The sequence below is a fragment of the Suncus etruscus genome, chromosome 20, assembly GCF_024139225.1.
Source record: "Suncus etruscus isolate mSunEtr1 chromosome 20, mSunEtr1.pri.cur, whole genome shotgun sequence".
Taxonomy (NCBI): domain Eukaryota; kingdom Metazoa; phylum Chordata; class Mammalia; order Eulipotyphla; family Soricidae; genus Suncus; species Suncus etruscus.
Window position 1 is genome coordinate 27,829,902 of NC_064867.1, and position 15,679 is coordinate 27,845,580.

Below are 15,679 nucleotides of genomic sequence, written 5' to 3' on the forward strand. Positions count from 1 at the left end.
TTTCTTTTCTTTCTTTATGTGCTCTGCCATGCTTTTTATCTCAAGACCATGGCTTTTATGTGGTGCTTATCTTTATCGTTGGAGTGCTCATTGGATATTTTATTTGACACTTCTTTTTGTACTGTTGGGGTGTTTCACCTCTTTTTCCCCTTCGTCTTTCAGACCGATGATGAGAGCCTCTAGAAGGACTCCGCCCATTTTCGGTGTATTTGATTTTTACCCCAGTTTATTACTTTTCTCTTCTTCAAACAAAACCACATAACTTGAACTATCTAGTCCCACCTCCCAGTTAGAGGGGAAAATAAGGGTGGTACCAAGATCAAACTGGTGTAAGACCACTAAGTAGTAAGCTAGGCACAGAGGGGACCATGTATTCTAGCAGCCCCGGGGGTGAGGGAGGAGGATATGGGGGGTAGGACGGGATTGGAGGTGTAGGGAGGACAAATTGGTAATGGAAATCCCCTGATTTTATGTTAATATGTACCCAAAATATTATTGTCAAGAATATGTAAACCACATGATCAAAATAAAAATTATAGGGGCCGAAGAGATAGCATGGAGGTCATAGGTTCGAATCCCGGAGTCCCATATGGTCCCCCGTGCCTGCCAGGAGCAATTTCTGAGCACGGAGCCAGGAATAACCCCTGAGCACTGCTGGGTGTGACCCAAAAACCACAAAAAAAATTATATTAAAAAAAGGTTAAAGTACCTTAGGGTACTTATTAAATAAAGTAAAATAAAGATATTTATTTGGTTATCAAAAAAAAAAAAAGCTTCCCTTACCTGTTTGAGTCATTAATCCAGGCTGCACCATTACACAAGCAGAGAACAAACACAACCTGCAATCAACAGTGAGGGTGGTGGCAAATGTGATGCTTCCAGAGCTTGTCTGCTCAGCAAGTCTCTCTATATGTAGATCCTAGAAACAAACTGAAGCAAGTGTGTGGGAGCCCAAGATGACCTCAAAGCTCTGAGCTCCCATTTGTACTAAATGCAGGGGACCCATTTAATAAACCAAACCCCTTGAGGCTGAAGTGATAGTACCAGCGGGTAGAGCATCTGCCTTGCATGCGGCTGACCCTGGTTCGATCTCCAGCATCCTATACGGTCCCCCGAGGACCTCCAGAAATGGTTCCTGAGTGCAAAACCCCATAAGCACTGCTGGGTGTAGCCCCCAAACCGAAAATAAATAAATAAATAAACCAAACCCAGAAAAGGTTGAAACTTTTTTGGCATGAGTAAGTCCACACCCCTCTATAGGCGAATAAAATCCTCTGACCAGATTGTCAGAGGAGCTAAAGTGGATAGTCCATTGGGGAAGGGCATTTGCCTGGGCCAACTCAGATTCAAATCCTTGACATCTAATATGGTCCCCCAATACTTCCAGGAGTTGACTCCTGAATTCAGAACCCGATGTAAGCACTGAGCACTGCCAGATGTAGGTCCCACTTCACCTCTACCTTCCAGGTTGTGCTCCAAGTTGCTGAGCATTTTTCAAAAATACTGATATGTGCTAAGTCATCCTAAGGGAAGCAAAAGAGAAATATAAAGCCATCTAGTAAAAGGTTCTGGGGAACAAGGGAAAGATCCCCTATTTGGGTTCTCAGTAGATTGGTACTGTCTCCTGACTCTGAGCTTGGACTCCCGCACCAGTGACAGAATCAGGCTGGGAAGCTGTCCTGGTCTGGGAAAGGGCTTTGCTGACACAACCAATACTGTTAAGCCACTGGCTCAGATGTTTCCCTTCCCCCAGGGGTTGTGGAGGTCTCCTGTGAAAGTATTTCACTTGGCCTGGAGAAACAGCTCCATGAGTTGAACACCTGCAAAGCATGGTTCCATTACATACTACATTCCCCAAGTTCCATGGGGAGCATAGTTAGGCGTGGTCCCACAACAAACATAAAAGTCCCAGTATTATTATGCTGTTTGTTATTTTGGTTGCATTTCCCCCAGATTGTAATGGAATTGTAGCCCTGTGGCCAAAACAAAACAAAACAAAACAAAACAAAACTGACTCTCTGACTTACAGACACTAGAAAAATCATTTTGGTTTCCGGTTGAATAAGGTTTGCGATTTGTAAAGATCAGTAATGTCATCTTTGGCACTGAAGAGGACACTGTAGTTCTCTGGTCCTCTGATGTGACCCATCACCCTGGCAGCTGGCTTGGGTACCCCGACACTCACCAACCAGAGCCCACATGCTAGAATCTTACTGAGGTTTCCACAGCCGCCACATCAATTACTGAAAGTGATATCATTTTATGTTGTGTTATAATATATATCAGCTGCTTCAAGTTCAAATCTATGTCTGGTCACCCACTAACTTGGTAGTCCCTTCTCCAGAAATTCCTCTGTGCCTGAAGTTCCTCATCCAGAAAACAGGGTCTCAGAACCTTGGCTGGTCATGGTATCGGTATCTAGTTCCAGAGGAAGAAAACAACAAGCTTGAGCAGCAATTGCACCTCTCGGGGTTAGGGCTGGACATTCTAATGGAAGACAATGACAATCATCTGAGAAAGTGATTAGCAATCAGAACTGGTTTTTTTGTGCTTTGAACACATTTTAATTGGTCCTTCATCCCACTCTATCCTACAATACAAGGGTGACAATGGTCATAGTTGGCTGGGATCCCATTAGAGGGGCATGTTTTGTTTGCTTGTTTGTTTTAGTGATTTCTTGTTTTGTTTTAGAAATATAGAGTGAAGACAGACCTATGATCTAAATGCAGTGAGATGAGATTATGAGTTATCTTGGAGATCCTACCACTGCCAGCAAGCTTTAAGAAAAGTCTATATCTGTCTGACCAAATCTGTTTATAGCATGACCCTTAATATCCTGGGGGAAACAATCCCAATACTGTATTCAGGGGATTTACTGCAGACAAGGTTTGACAGTTGATAGGGAATGAAAAGAGCCAAGACCCAGAGTCCAGATGAGGGGTGAGAGGTTGCCCAACAAAACCTGGGACTACAGGGAGATGCTGTCCATTCTCATTATGAAAGTCCTGCCAAAAATACCCAAAGAGAGTATAGGTGGGGCCTGGTCCCTGTTCTCAGTCAAATCCAATGAGGGCTAGGGAAGGCTGGCTAAAAGGACACAAAAGGAATAATAGTGGCTGGCATAGGTAAGAAGGGCAAATACCACTCCACAGAGAAGAGCAGGTGCGACAGCAAAGGCCAGCCAGGCAGGTTGCAAGAAATTTCACACAGTCAGCCCCAGGCCTCTCGGACACACAGGACTTACTCTGGAACTTGGTGGGAAATGGGCAGTAAGGGAGGCCTCCAGGAAGCAGGGAATTTTCCTAAGGCCATGCTGGTCAGTAAATGTCAGGGCCCAATTGTAAACAACTTACAAAATCCTGCCTTTGGGGCCAGAGAGATAGCGTGGAGGTAGGGCATTCGCCTTGCATGCAGAAAGATGGTGGTTCGAGTCCTGGCATCCCACATGGTCCCCCGAGCCTGCCAGGAGCGATTTCTGAGCGTAGAGCCAGGAGTAACCCCTGAGCACTGCCAGATGTGCCCCCCAAAAAATCCTGCCTTTATCCTTATTTTACACCCCAAAACTGTTCAATATATGTACACATAAAGATGATGTGATGAACACAATGAAAGAGTGACTGCATCTATCTCAATCATTTCCAGAAACCTCTCTTCTGGAGAAGTGTTCAGTGAGGCCTGGACAGTGAGGTGGAGGGCCTGGAGGGACCAAACAAGCTGGACTTGTGGCTGTAAAGGAAAAGTTTCCCCTGGATTTGCTAACTGCCCTAATCACCTACCCCCCTTCACAATTCTGGGAACTTAAGTTTCCCCTAAGTTTCCTGATCATTCACCTACCTTCACAATTGTGGGAACGTGTAGACCCAGTTATAGTTTAACTTTCTTTCTGTTCCTACATGGTTTTAACCTGGTCATGTTAACCCTGTAAGCTTGCACCTGTACCTTGCAAAAATGTAATTGAGCAAATGCCAGATGTCATGTACTTCCTAAAGCCAATCAATCTACTGTACCTTTCTATTGTTTGAAATACTACATACAGCTTGTAAGCTCATGGCTCAGGGCTGGCAGTTTCTAGCTTATGCTGGATTCTAGCGCAGCCCCTGCATGCTTGTAAGAAAATAAACCCCCTGTTTTTGCATGAGACTGTGGTCTTGGTGTCTTTGAACGGCGCATCGTTCTCCTGGACTTAACATTGGAGGCCCCAGCGAGATATTCACGCCTGTTCAGGGACATCAACGCTTCACCTCGGGGTTTTGAGAACACCGGCGCCTAGGAGGTAAAATGTGCACTTGGTGTGGGCAGTGTGACTGCCGTACGAGCCCGTGAGGGTTCTCGGTGGCGGCTGACAGACGTGTCTAGAGGGCCGCAGGTCACAGATCTGAGGGACGCCTCAGTGAGGTTTGGGGATCCCGAGGACGCTCGGGAGCCCTTCTGTATGTATGACCCTTAGTGGGGTATACATTTGTAAACTGCCCAAGTATCGGGACCTAGGTCAGATTCTGTTTGTCTGTCTGTCTGTTACTGTTTTGTGTGAGTTGTTTCTCCTTGTCTTGTGTGACTTGTTTTATTAAGGAGCCCTAGGGAGAAGTGGCCAGAGGGGCCCTTCTCATCAGGGAGGAGGTTGGGTGAAGCCTCCTCGGCAGGGAACAGAAATCTTGGCTCCAAACATAGGAGACTCCACGGAGCTCCAAGGATCAGTGCAAGTCCCAGCCGGGCTTTCCAAAGTGGGCGTGAGCCCTTCGCAGATCCTTCAGGTTGGTTTGATTTCATTTTGATCTCATTTTTAGTTTTGGTTTTATTTTTTGGCTTTCCACTTCTCTGGTTCATTTTCTCTTATCTCTCTCTTCAAAACTGGAAGTTAAAAATCCCTCCCAGTCCTGGAGAGGTGTGGAGTTCATTGGGCATGGCCCAGAGAGCAAAAGAAATTTGTAAATTTTAAAGTGAGAGTGAAGACCGGTCAGTGTGAGTGGTGAAGTGCTTGGCAGAATGTGTGGGGAATCTGTGTGATAATTGATTTCTTGATTGTTATTATCTATTGCCTTTTCTCAGTCAACCACGGAGCAGGCTCAAACTGCTCAGTCCAAGGTCTCTTGCTGGCGAACTTCCCAGAGGTGCAAAAATTGGTGTTAAGTGGCAATTTCTATACTTCCTTGTTATTTTCTGTTTCGTTGTGTTTTTGTATTTCAAGGCAGGCTCTGTTAGGGACAGGGCAAGGTGGTGGTCGCAAACTCTGCCTCTTTGGTGGCCAGCAGGACTTAAATTTGTCCTGAGGGGCTGGACTTTGTGACTAAACACCTCAGCCAAAAAGGTAAAAATCAGAAAAATCTTGAGAGCTGCCGTCTTGTTGCTTCTGGCTGGGAAGCTAAGAAATTAGTCAGTTAAAAAGGAAAACTTACCAAACTCCCTTCCCCCCCTGGTTTAAATTGGGAGTGGCTGGGAGTCCAGAAGGAAAAATTGGGTCTTTAAATCTCTTTGAAAAATTCCTCTGACTTAAAGGTTTCTTAGAATAAATAATTTGGTGGAAAATGTTGCAAATTATTGTAATTAACTTTTCTGATGAAACTAAGTTCTAATACAAACTGGAAAATGCCACCTGCCATAAGGAATTTCACCAACTCTAAGAAATTATCAATCAGTTCAGAAACAGGTTCCAACAGCATTGTAATGTGGGAATAATACAAATTTTTATATTTCTATTTCTGTTAAAAATAATATTAATTTTAAGAGGCCAAAACTGTGTGAAAAATGTTGTGGTTAGCATTTTAATAATATTGTTAATCTTGTGAACGCTTAATATTGTTGAAATACCTAAATCTAAATAACAATATGAAATTTAATGTGGTTTTAAGGTCTTAATGTAAAAATGCCTAGACTGTCTTTACTAAGTGTAATAGAGAAAAATTTGATCCTGTCAGATAAAAGTAATTCTAGCAATTTGTTTTCTAATTGAGAAAAATAAAAGAAATAAAAGTTTTAGGTATTTGTATAAAGTGCAGACCTTTTTAAAATTAAGGTAAAATTAGTCATATTTAATATCTCTAAGGTTTTTATAACTTAAGTTATACTGTAGTGCTTGAATGGTTATGATACCTACCTCTCATTTGCTGAAGTTGCATCTTGTAAAGCCTAAGTAACTTGAAACTGGAATTTAAGATATAATATGTTCTGAACACTGTCATAAATTTGGCATTTCCATCAATAAACAGAGTATATTTGCAGTAAACTCATTTGGACCTCAATAAGTTATAAAGCAGAAAAAGAAATTGTAAAATAAATTTTTAGAAACTGCAAAATGCTATGTCTAAAAATAGTTAAAGACAAAAGACCATTTTGAATAATGTACTAAGTTGTTCAGAAAAATAAAGTAATTAAAATTAAGTGGAAGGATCAAACTTTAAAAACTATAACTTCTCTAGACTGTAAATTTAAAATACTTTTAAGAAAACTTATGTTTTGCTTTGGTCTAAAAATTTTGTCAAATCTGGCATATAGGAATTTTAACATGAAATACATAAAATATATCAAATATTATTTATGTAAAAAATATGTGGTTATGCAAAATGAAAAAAAATATAAATTTAATACTGGGAAAAAAAAAAAAAACTCTGAAAAAGAGTAGCCAGTTGGTAAAACTGAAGGAAATTTGTAGAGTGAAGTTAAAAAGAAAAAAATTTAAAAATGTGTAAAAGGAACTAAGAAGGTGTACCAAGAAAGAAACTATCAGATTAAGTCGGATTATTATTATTATTATTATTAAAATGCCTCTAACTCAGGAATTAGCCAATGTTTCGTGTAAAAGAAGTTTGAATGTTTTAAACCATGTTATAGTGTTCATATGTTGTTGGGTAAAAATGGAATAATAATGAGGTATTATAAACAGCTAAAAATATATATAAAGGTTTTAAAAGAAAATAATCAAAAATTTAAAATATTGAGGTTCAGTTTAAAGGTGTTTAAAAATATAGTAATTGTTAATTGTAAATTTTTTTTAAAAGTTTAAAGTCTGCCAGAAAATTTTGTAAAATAAAATTGCTGGTGTCTAATATGTTTTCTGCTTTAAGCTGAGTCCAGAAGAATAAGCAAACTTCTACTCTCTGTACGTAAATTTATTTGCTGCCAAAAATATTAATAAGTGTATCACAAGAAACTTTATGAATATAGTCATGGTTTAAAGAATTAATAATAATATAAAAAATCGTATTGTAAAAGCCTCCAGACAATAATCAGGTTTAAAATTTTCTGTGCAAAATTAAGTAACATTTGCTTTTTCTCTCTTCCTAGCACCTTTTAATATCATTTTTATGTCATGGCATCAGTTTGCTTTGCATGAAATACAAACAGATAAATTTCCTCTCTGCTTGAGGAGTAATCCCCGTGCAAACAGGGAATCTTAAAATTAGTAAGGGGACCCCAAAGCCCTCTTTTGGGAAAATAATCAGGCTTGAGGTGGTGTGACGAGCAGGCACCTTTAGGCATCTGGCTAACAAAACCAGGAAGACATCAAGATGAATGGCCTGAAAAAGGAAATGGGAAATTTCCTAGAAGTTTCTGAACCTGCACTAACTGGCCACGGCCACTCTCACCTTCCACCCTCAGTCACAAAAAAAGAGGACTTGAGGTCAGAGTCTCTTCCAAGCCTGAAGAGGAGTGGAACAGGCTACCTCTAGGAAAATCCTGCAGTGGGTGAGAAGACAAGAGCCATCCTCGAACCAACTCGTTCCTACATCAGCCTAGCCTAAGTGACTGTAACGTGACAAACCTGCTGTGTCCCCACCCTATCCTCAAAAATTCTCTGTGAGTATTGGGGGTGCCCCAAATGGAGATTTCTCCAGTAGTATTGTGTTTATGCAAAGAAAAGAGCCAAAATTTTTTCAAATATCTGGTAATGTGCAGGGTGGAGGTGGAGAGAAAAATAATTTTTATAGTTAAAGTAAAGTAACCTATGGGTGAAAGCATTCTCATTAATTGTACAGGAACAGATCATAAATTATAAATGCAAACATTAGTCTAACTAAAAATAATTCAGAGCTGTTTGTTAATAATGCTATGATGCTTTGATTTCTGTTGTTTAACTTGTGTTATCATTAATTGTTACACACTAGGTGTAAAAGACCTTAGATACAGAACAAGTGAAAAACCCCCCAGGAACCTCTTCATAAGTCTTTTTCAGATACTTCTCAGAAGCCCACAGCTCGGGTGGTCAGTGGCCTGGACAGACTATCTGGTGACCTCAAAGGACCCCCCCCCTGCATATCCATCTGACTCAACTTCCTGGACCAGGGCAAAATGAAGATCACCTACTGTACCAGATGACAGCATGGAACTGTGAAACCACTGGTCAGGCATACTGGAAGCTCTCTTCCAGTTGGGACTGGATCGTGATAACCAGATTTGTAGTGAATCACACTTTTTGAAGAGCAGCTGGGGAAGGGGGCATAAAAGAAATGCCTTGCATTGCCCTTGAAGTTTTTTAATCTGGCCTCCCATTATTGTGTGCTAATTCAGAAGCTGCCCAGAGTGCTATATTATAATTCTGATTTCTTTTTTTTTTTTTTTTTTTTTTTTTTTTTTTTTTGTGGTTTTTTGGTAACACCCGGCAGTGCTCAGGGGTTATTCCTGGCTCCAGGCTCAGAAATTGCTCCTGGCAGGCACGGGGGACCATATGGGATGCCGGGATTCGAACCGATGACCTCCTGCATGAAAGGCAAACGCCTTACCTCCATGCTATCTCTCCGGCCCCTAATTCTGATTTCTTTAAGGCAAGGTTTAGTAGCTGCTCTACCCTCGAGAACTGGTTTCCCTCACCCTGGCAGTCATCCTAGGGATGGGGTTAGCTGCTGAAATTAAAACAGGAACAACTGCGCTCTTAAGGGGGGCCGATCAAATCAGTAAGCTTGAAACAGCCGTCAGGCAAGACCTAAGAGAAATAAAAGCCTCAGTTCAAGCTCTCAAAGACTTGCTAACTTCCCTGTCAAAAGTTGTGCTCCAGAATAAAAGGGGGTTAAATCTCCTCTTTTAACAGGAAAGTGGGCTATGCATGGCCCTCAAAAACACTGGGGTTGTACAGGCATCCATGAACATACTTAAAAAGAGGCTAGACGAAAGGGAACAAAAATCCCGGGTTCAAGACAATTGGTTTTAGTCCTGGTTCAAGTAGTCCCCCTGGCTAACAACTCTAATGTCTGCCATTACAGGCCCACTTGTGCTCCTGCTGCTATTACTGACTATAGGACCTTATGATTATTAGGTAGCAATATGAGGCACTTAATCAAACAACCCAAGATCTCTAGGATTAGAGATCAAACAAAAAGAAAAGGGGGGGATGTAAAGGAAAAGTTTCCCCTGGATTTGCTAACTGCCCTAATCACCTACCCCCCTTCACAATTCTGGGAACTTAAGTTTCCCCTAAGTTTCCTGATCATTCACCTACCTTCACAATTGTGGGAACGTGTAGACCCAGTTATAGTTTAACTTTCTTTCTGTTCCTACATGGTTTTAACCTGGTCATGTTAACCCTGTAAGCTTGCACCTGTACCTTGCAAAAATGTAATTGAGCAAATGCCAGATGTCATGTACTTCCTAAAGCCAATCAATCTACTGTACCTTTCTATTGTTTGAAATACTACATACAGCTTGTAAGCTCATGGCTCAGGGCTGGCAGTTTCTAGCTTATGCTGGATTCTAGCGCAGCCCCTGCATGCTTGTAAGAAAATAAACCCCCTGTTTTTGCATGAGACTGTGGTCTTGGTGTCTTTGAACGGCGCATCGTTCTCCTGGACTTAACAGTGGCCAAGGAGCGAGAGAGAAAAATGCACCCTAGGAGGAGACCAGTCTGAAACCAGAGGAAGTGTAATGTGGATAGAAGTGAAAGTGACTGCTGGTCTGGGTGTTAGTGGCCCTATCATTCACTCTCAATTCACTAGACTCCCTCCTCTGAGTGGGCTCTGGCTCTGCCAGCTGTCTGGACCCTGGGGGTTATCTTGGCCTTGCCATTTGCATGTCCAAGGGAGACACATACTCAAAAAAGTCATTTGGTGCTCATGCTGATGTCCAGGGTCTGGCTTTAAGGAGGGGATGGCCCACTAGACAGAGGACCATCATGAACAGCTGGAGCAAAATCACCACACTCTTAGAGCAGACAGCAAAGCAAACCACCCTCAATTGAGCAAATCTGAAATACAGAAGCCCCTGGTGTTCATATTCAGGAATTCCTGCTCCCCAGTCCAAACCCCACAGCAGGACACTCAGGTCACAACCACTACTCTGCCCCTCCCTTTCAACAGGTGCCATGTGAATTTTTTGTTTTTGTTTTTGTTTTTGTTTTTGGGCCACACCCGGCGTTGCTCAGGGGTTACTCCTGGCTGTCTTCTCAGAAATAGCTCCTGGCAGGCACGAGGGACCATATGGGACACCGGGATTCGAACCAACCACCTTTGGTCTTGGATCGGCTGCTTGCAAGGCAAACGCCGCTGTGCTATCTCTCCGGGCCCGCCATGTGAATATTATACTCTGCTAGCCCCTTTAAGTTCTAGCCACCCAGTCCCCCAGCCCAGGCCTCACAGCGTGGCCCCTTGAAGTCAAGGTTTCATGAAATCAATGGCTTCATCTGGAGACTCAATTCAAAACCTTATCCATCTAAACCCCCCAGAGGTATGTATTCCAAGCAGACAGTTTCATGGGCCCTCACTTACATGCCTATCCTCCAGGGCTGGACTAGGCTCTAGGAGCCACCACAGGGGCTTTGCTCCCTGTTCCCTGGTCTTTGCCCACTCCCTCCAACTTACCATCTCGCTTTTTACATTGGGGTAAGGGTGGGGGGAGCACTGGGAAGATGTGTCCCATCCCTGGTAAACAGCTGATTGGATTATTATTTATGGTGGAATTGGAAAGTTAATATTTATTTTTCTAAATTAGGTGTGTGTGTGTGTGTGTGTATGTGTGTGTGTGTGTGTGTGTGTGCGCGCGCGCGCGCGCGCGCAGCACACTACTGGAGATCAAACCCAGAACCTCATTTATGCAAGACAAGCCACAACCCCATTCCTTAGGGAGGATTTTCAAGTACATAAAATAGAAAATGATCTTTAACCAAAAACCCCACATTCTTAGCATTGTCGTCAAAAATACTGCATGGAGTTTGACATTTCCTGTTTCATGCAAATACAAACACAAACTTGTCGTCAACACACCCAGCTTTTAGTGTGGCCCTGTTGAGTCAAAACTACTACAGCTCTGCACAGAGAAGCAGCCGGCCTGTACTTTTGTGGAAATCCTTGAGACTATCTTCAAGTAAATCAAATAAATCAAAACTGTTTTGCAAGATTGATCATTACAGATTTTGGCCCTTGAAACCTCACTAAGTGATATCCCCCTCTCCCCAAAGGTCACCCAAGGCCCCAGTGTTGCCTAAGGACAGTCTGCACTGGGTCTGAGCTCTGACCCTTAATGCTAGGCCAAATGCACATGGCAAAACTTGAAGGATACACTTCCTGTCTGTCAGCATATCCTGTGCCTGCCCATGTCAAGGACTAGGTTTATCCCCCAGATCATTTAGGCCATTTCTGCTCATGTTCAAAACCTCTCTATGAACCAATCTTCCAGACCTATGGCTCTGAGACCTATGGGGACCGGGACCGTGTCCATAGTATGAGAGAGAGGCTGGTAGAAGAGCTCCCAATTTGGGAAACTGGAAAATAGATGAGTGGTTATCTCAGTCAAGCACTCAGAACCAAGTTAGTGCTGGCTATTCTGATGGCTTCCCTTTCATTCTCAAACTTACCTTAGGACCCCACCCCACCTCCCCACACAGGTGCATTTTTCACTCTGTGAGGGGTTTTAATACTTTTCCCCAAATGGTCATCCATCATTTGCAGTAAGAAGAGTGGTCTTAGGTGTTTCTCCATGGGCAACACCTGGACCTGGCCCACTAATGGTACACCAGTCCCACCAGTTCCAGAGACTGTAGTGTGCCAACAGACACAGGGCAGTCCTCTATGCTGGCTTCTCTGCTTCCTTTAGAATCTTTGCCAGCAGATTCTCTCCAGCAGAACTGCCCCTGGTCACAGACATAGTCACCTTCCTCATGGCTGTATCCTCCAGAAGCCCATAGTCACCTTGTCTAAACTCCCCGACTCCTCCTCGAACTTCTATCTGCTCTCCAGGCTTCCTCCCTTAATCTGATTATTTCTTTTTAGGAGAGTTACCTAGAATGCTGAGAGTTACCTAGAATGCTCCTGTTAAAATTCCGAATTATAAAAAATAAATAAATAAATAAATAAATAAAAAATTCCGAATTATACCTTTTTGTTTTGATTCTGAGTGAAAGCCAAAGCTGTGGTAGAAGTCTTCAAGGTCTGCTATAGGTCTCGATCCTACAAATACTCATGTGGGTTGAGCAGTTGCTGCCACCCTCCCCTCCAAGAGTTAAACCTTTTTTCCTTCTTCAGTTCAGTCACCATCTGCCCTGAAAGCTCACCCCAGCTGGGAGAAAAAACAAAACAAAACATGACATCATCTGTTTGGTGAGTTCCAGACCCAATGGAATGTTTTCCCTGCATAGTTTGGAGCTCCCACCGAAATTCCAATTCAGCTGCTGCCGCCATATAAAAATTTCCAATGGCCTCCAAATTTCAGATGCAATTGGGGACTGACAGATTTTCTAAGTTCTAACTATTCTTCTATTGATTTATTTTGGGGGGGGCCACAGTCGGTGACACTCAGAGTTACTCCTGGCTATGTGCTCAGAAGTTGCTCCTGGCTTGGGGGATCATATGGGATGCCAGGGATGAAATCGAGGTCCATTCTGGGTCAGATGCATGCAAGGCAAATGCCCTACTGCTGCATTATCGCTCTGGCTCCACTTTTGGGATTCTAATAAACAGACTCTGCCAGCTATTATTGGCTTCCTCCCTGCACTTATCCCTCCTCACTTGTTTTAACAGGGACATCCCCTCACACTGAATACCAAGTGTCACAAAGGTGATTAAAGCAATCCTGCAGGTGTGGTGCTTGCCTCTGGCCAACTCCCCAGCAAAGATGCCAGCTCTAGGTGTGGGCTGAAAATTCACATTTCCCCCAGGAAAGTTGCTGGTTCTAGGGTTGGGAAGGAAACTACATTGCTGTTCCCATCAGGGATGGAGAGCAGTTTTTGAAATACGTGCAAAATTTGTTGAGAAAATAACGAAGCTTTTAGAGCCCTATCAACGGAATATACGTGATAACACACTTTTATTTTGGGGGGGGGGGGTCACTCCCGGCAGCACTCAGGGGCTACTCCTGGCTCTAGGCTCAGAAATCACTCCTGGCAGGCTCGGGTGACCATATGGGATGTCAGAATTTGAACCACTATCCTTCTGCATGCAAGGCAAATGCCCTACCTCCATGTTATCTCTCCAGCCCCCAAACTTCCTTTTCTTAAAAAGAAAAAAAGCTTATTTAATTGGAGCCAAAGCAATAGAACAGTAGGAAGGACGTTTGGGCTTGCACATGGACAACCCAAATTCGATCCGTGGCATTCCATATGGGTCCCAAGCAAGATCAGAAGATACCACTGGGCTTCCGGGTGTGGTCCAAAATCCTTAACAACAAAATTGTATTTAATTAAATAACTAGATTTACAAAGTTACTGATAGTTGAGTTTTAGGTATATATTTCAACACCAACCCTACCATCAGTGTCAACTCCTTCCGCCTATATTCCCAAAACCCAACATTACCCATCCCCAATATCCCCTCTTTGACAACTTGACAGGCACATGACAAAGTTATTAGGTGGCTGCAACTTAAGGCTCATGTTTTCAGTGTTGTTGAGTCTGTGTTTTGGGCAAAAAGCTAGACCACCCGCCCACACAACGAATATAACCTTTGCTACTTTACCTTTCCTTTTCCAATTATTCTATATATCAAATATGTAAAATCATCCTGTGTTCACCTTTCGTTTTCAGGCTTACTTCACTCAACCTGGCATCTTCCAGTTCCAACTAGGTTGCAGCAAATTGCATGATTTCATCATTCCTTCCAGCTGGAGTATTCTGTGTATTCTGTTGTGTGTATATATACATCTTTGTAATCCATTCATCTGTTGTTGAACACCTAGGTTGATTCCATATCTTAGCTATTGTACTAAATACAATAATAAAAAATGGTGTGAATGTGGATGTGTGGTAGATACTCAAAAGTGGAATTGCTGGGTCATGTGGCAGCTCAATTTTAAGCTTACTGAGTATTCTCCATATCATTTTCAGAGGCTAAAAAGAAAACATTCCCACCAGCAGTTCTATCCACCCCTATTTTGAGTGTATTTCATCATGAATGGATGTTAGATTCTGTGAAAGCTTTCTCTGCACCAATTGACATGATCATGTGTTTCTTATTTTTCCTTTTATTAACGTTATGTTAACTGATTTGTGGATGTTAATTTATATTATGTTGATATAATATCATCTATATTATATATAACAATATATAATGTTAATTGATTTTTATGTTAATTGATTTACTGAACCATCCTTGCATCCCTGGTATGAATCCCAATTGATAAGGCTGTGATTATTTTTGATACGCTGGACTTAGGTACTTAGATTTTTCTTTTTGGGCCACACCCTGTGACGCTCAGAGGCTACTCCTGGCCATGTGCTCAGAAATCGCTCCGGGCTCAGGGGACCATATGGGGCACTAGGGATCAAACCAAGGTCCATCCTGGATCGGCCATGTGCAAAGCAAATGCCTTACTGCTGTGTCATCGCTCCGGCCCCGATACCTAATTTTTTTTAAGCATTTTGCATTGATGCTCATCAGGGATAGATATTGGCTGAGATTTTCTTTTCTGGAAATCTCTATCTGCTTTTAGCATTAGTGTTACGTTAGCTTTATAGAAGGTTGGTAACACTCAATGCTGTTCCTCTCACCAGAGTATTTAGATGCAACTCTGGGTCCCACACAGGCTTTTCCCCTATCAGCCAGAGTCCCACTAATGTGTGGGAATGGCAGCTCTGCCTTGCCCAAGTTCTGGAAGCTTCCACCCTGATGGGGTGGATCAGTCTTGTCGGGGCTCATCCATGGCCTCTGTTTATTTCTCTGGGGATGCCAGAGGCTGGGCCTGGGGTATTGCCACAGTGGGAAGGGGCCTCTTCCCTCTTGGTCGTTCCCCACCCACCTGGATACTTGCCCTATGGGGGAACTGTGGTGTCATCCTGCTCCCCAAGTCCTGTCCAAGCACAAGTTCATGAAGGCCCCATGTGTGGCCATGGACCCTGGCACCCCCTGGCCAGGGTACAGTGGCAGCAGGTGGGCCCCCTCCCCATGAATAAAGTCATCTGAGTGTGTGGTTTGTTGTAAAAAAAAGAAAAAAAAAAGCAAAGACATTATTGAGATGACCAGTCCTATGTACCAAGTTATCCATAGTAAATTTCTCATTTTGAAAATACATTTCAGATATAAAGGACAAATGAAATATATAAAATAATATAGTAAAGGAATTCACTTGGTTTTACAGAAGGATTCACTGCAGTTGCCTCTTAGCATTGAGCCCTACAGACTATTCCATGTTTAGAATGGACAGATGACTAAGTGCATGAGGACTCACACCAGGATTGTTTAGTTTATGTAATTAAAAATAGAAGTAGAAAAAAAAAATAGAAGTAGATTACCAGTATCTAAAACTCAGATTTCAGGGATCAGAAAGATAA